Source organism: Pseudochaenichthys georgianus, chromosome 16 (genome assembly GCF_902827115.2).
Source record: "Pseudochaenichthys georgianus chromosome 16, fPseGeo1.2, whole genome shotgun sequence".
In the NCBI taxonomy this organism is placed as follows: domain Eukaryota; kingdom Metazoa; phylum Chordata; class Actinopteri; order Perciformes; family Channichthyidae; genus Pseudochaenichthys; species Pseudochaenichthys georgianus.
The window spans coordinates 9495605-9499851 of record NC_047518.2 but is presented as its reverse complement, the minus strand read 5'-3'; the positions used below and the strand labels follow the sequence as shown (position 1 = coordinate 9499851).

Here is a 4247-nt window from a genome sequence, read left to right as displayed (position 1 = left end):
ACTGCGGGGCTGTTACGACCCGCCTCCCTACTCAATAGTAGTGGCTCGTGAGGCAGTCCGCAACATAAAACAAAAGTACACAACACGTAGGCACTAAACGGTGATCATACATTTATTGCCACAATCATAAAAACATACACTGGAGGACAGGTAAACAAACAAAAAGACGGAGGGGACTTGGGCCAACCACACCACGGGCCGTAGGATCCAGAGCCTTCCTCCGCTACCCAAAATCGCACATAACCTAACGGGAGAAATAAAGCCGCAATTCGAGATTACAGGCGATCTCCTTCTCTCTCAGTCTGTTATCACTCTCCTTCTCTCTAACCATCAGCTTGCGCAGCTCTAGCTGAAGTTGAAGTTCGCTCACTTTCTGAGAGACCCCTGTCCCGTCGTCCATGGGAACGTCTGCTTCCTCCTCTGGCAATACCTCCTGCTCTATAAGCGCAGCCAACAGCTGTCCCTTAATGATTCGTTTCTTGTTCTGCTTATTGACTACAACGTCAAATTTGCCTGCGATCAGACCAAGCTGCTGTTTGCTACATGCATCCAACTTCCCCCGAGTCGGATCACCAACAAACCCCTCCAAGTCGAAATCCATCACTGCCACTCTACGCTATACAGCCAAACAAACAACAAAATGCTGTCAAGGGCCTTTTAGAAAGTAATACTACTCACCAAACCGGCACCTGCCCGAGACAGCCTTTGGACGAGCCCCCATATGTTACGACCCGCCTCCCTACTCAATAGTAGTGGCTCGTGAGGCAGTCCGCAACATAAAACAAAAGTACACAACACATAGGCACTAAACGGTGATCATACATTAATTGCCACAATCATAAAAACATACACTGGAGGACAGGTAAACAAACAAAAAGACGGAGGGGACTTGGGCCAACCACACCACGGGCCGTAGGATCCAGAGCCTTCCTCCGCTACCCAAAATCGCACATAACCGGGAGAAATAAAGCCGCGAAAACCTAACACTAACAGGTCCTCCAGGAAACACAACAAAAAGGCAAAAGAGCTCTGACACAGCAGAGACATCCGGAGTAGTGATCGGCCTCCTCCTTCTCCTTCAGTCTCCTCTTTTATTCTCGGCTGATTGGCAACTGGGAACACCTGCGCCAAGCTCGGCTGAGTGACAACTGGGAACACCTGGGGAAGGCGGAGCCAGCTGTACCTGCACAGCAGAGAGAGCAAAGAGGACAACAAAAGGGGGGAGTACGTAACAGGGGCTAACGGTTCGTGTCGCTACCAGTCCGCTGACATGACGCGTCAATCAACGGTAAGTTTTTCCCATTACTTGCCCAGTATTACTTTGAATATTATTATTGTGATTGAGGATTAAATCCGCTTTGAAGACCACCGTTTTATATCGTGCAGTTTAGCGGCAAAATAACGTCAGTTAGCCAGCTAACGCTAGCTTTGTTGAGTTTATGCTAGCTAAACAAGTAGTGGTTGTAGTCTACAGCAGTAATTCATATATTATAGCCTACTGCTTTGGCACTAACGGTTGATAACCGTTTATGAAAATAAAACCAATTGAACTGTATTGAAATGATGACACATTTTATAATTGTCTTGGGCTCCTGCTGTGTTTTTAAAGCCTTTGTTATCCATGCTATTTTCTATTTAGAACGAAGATTTCAGAATCTTAATATCCCTTGACGTTTGTAGGCAATTGTGCTGAATTCAACTCTGGAATCAAGCAAATAGTAATATGTTTGCATGACGTTAGTTATTTATATTTTGCCATCACTTAATTATACGTTTAATACATTTAAGTCAAGCTAAGGTACATGTGATGGTAGCTAGTTAGTACTCTTACCTGTGAGGCCTCCTTCAACCAGCATAATAACCAGACTGTACCATTACAACTAAGTACCAGTTCTAGATCCTTGACTTTAGACAGACAATTAAAAAGACAAAATGTATTTAAAGACCAATCTTTATTTGAATGTGCCTCTTAACCTGAGATATTAGTTATACAGTAATAGTATTGACAATCTAAAAAAACTGAACAACTCAACTGTATATTTCTTATTGTCTAAAGCATTTATTATTTTCATTTTCCTCCTCTCATATTCAGTGTGGACGAATTGAGACAGCGTGGTGTCCAGAGAGCTGCAGAGACTTCAGGGAGAAACCTCTGTGTGATAGACGTCCTGTCTGTTGGTTTGGAGAGGACTGAGGGTCTTTCCTCAGCGAGGAGGACCAGGCCTGATGGAGGAGCCCATGCTGGGCAAAGCTGATACCAACTGCACAGGCTTAGTCTGTCACTTTATTTGACTAAATGTGTTTACTTATACATTTAATAGGTTTACACCTTCTGTCCATATGTGCTTTTTATTTAAAACATGTTTGATTAAGTTTTGGTTCACATTTCAATAAATTGTATTTGTATTTGCACTCCTTTTGTCCATTATTCTTACTGAAAATGTTAGATTACACATTCACATCTGACTGAAGATTGACCCCATTTATTTGTGACGTTGCAAATTCTGCGGTACAAGGCACAAGTGATGTGAAGCTCATACAGCGAGGCAAATAGAAATAATCAGCTGATGGAGTGTAGATGTGGAAATAGATGCATCCCATCAGCTGACACTTTATAAGCCTGACTATAACCACCCCTTCTCTGAGGTGCAGCGTCACAAACAAATGATGGTCCTGATAGACTACAAAAATATTCGGTGTGCAGATATTTGTTTTCACAATAAAAGTAGTTTCTTAGTGAATGTCCTGTACTGGTCTTAAAATCTCATAACATCAGCTTTGAATGTTCTTCTTGACCCTCAGAGAAGGAGAAAATGTTGAGTCGTGTCTTTCAGGCATGTCCTTTCCTAATAAAAATTACAGGAAACATAAAACATTATTGCAGAACAAGTGTGTAATTTATGAAAGAGGTGTGTTTAGGGGCTGTAGATATAATTATTTTGTAATTGTAATGTTTTTTTTTTATTTCAACAGTGAGCTAGATTATGAATGAACAGTATGAAGTTCATCAACATTGAAATATATGTTATCAAAATAATATTTAACTGTTGAGAGATACATAGTAGCAGTTCTCACTATGTGTTAAATATCTTTGCCTTCAATACATTCAATTAGAAAGCTGACAAAGTAATATTGCTAAATATCTAAATGTAACCTTTTGCATGGAAAAAACCCTCAACTTAATTGATGTGTAGGTTATTTAGTATTGTTTAATGGAATATATCATTGTATTAAAGTCAATACTTCTTTTATTTAAACCAATATCTTTCTTGATTCTTTGTACAGTATGAAAAATAGAGTCTTTGTACCTGTGCTGAAGTTCACTGCTGTGAGGAGTCCAGTTCTGTCTCTCACTCTCTGGTCCAGCCTGTCTGCATCACTTGGACACCTTAAACAAACAGATATGTAAAGTACCATGTGTACAAACAATATAACTGATTATCTTCTGTTGAACATGTTGGATTGTGTATTGTCCGAGTCAGAGTCCTTTTTATTTTACTGTAACTTTGGAAGTTGTGTTACCAATGCTTACTGTTTATTTGATATCAATTTGGTAATACAATTAATAAAACAACAAGGTTTGGGTTCGTTCTTCAGATGACTGACGTTAACGTGTAAGCTCAATAATGAACTCCAGCTCAACCAACCATATTGTAATATCTAAGTAATCATCTTGAAATATGACATTAATAATTGTAATATACACACATCTTATTGTGAGGTTGATTTCACATACATTACTTTGACGTTAGCTAAATAGAAAATAGCATGGATAATTTACAAAGGCTTTAAAATCTGTTGGAGCACCACCCAATGGCGGTGGTGGAAGGTTCACCTCTGCTCCGCCCGTCCCTTGATGACTGATGAGCTAGTCAATTTACAAAAGAAGGAACTCAATACACCAGGATAGAGGTTAAACAATAATCTGTTTTAATGGTAAAAGCAACAATACAATACAGAGCACTCTGCAATAGTACCAAATACAGAACGCTCCGGGCTCAATCCCTACCACCGTGTGATATACGTACCACGACAACCAGTCAGGAAAAGATCGCCGAGCATGAGAATATCATAATATTTATACACACAAGTGGGAGGAGTTGTATTGTTTACTCCTCCCTAGCTATTTGTTATTGGCAAATTCACTTCTGGGCGAGCTAACCAGTGAGTTGGCAGTTCTCCATTGGCCAGTTTCACTTCTGGGCGAGCCCTAGACCGTGAGCTGGTAGTTCTCCATTGGCCAGTTT

General features: G+C 40.4%; 1 long non-coding RNA gene across 1 annotated transcript; it reads right to left on the bottom strand.

The window, feature by feature from the left end:
- Positions 1-1933: 1933 nt before the first annotated feature.
- LOC139435468 (uncharacterized) lies at positions 1934-4022 on the bottom strand. Its single transcript, XR_011644706.1, has 2 exons — positions 3309-4022; positions 1934-2846 (listed from the first exon to the last, which is right to left on the bottom strand). It is a non-coding gene; the product is annotated as an uncharacterized lncRNA (long non-coding RNA).
- Positions 4023-4247: the final 225 nt, after the last annotated feature.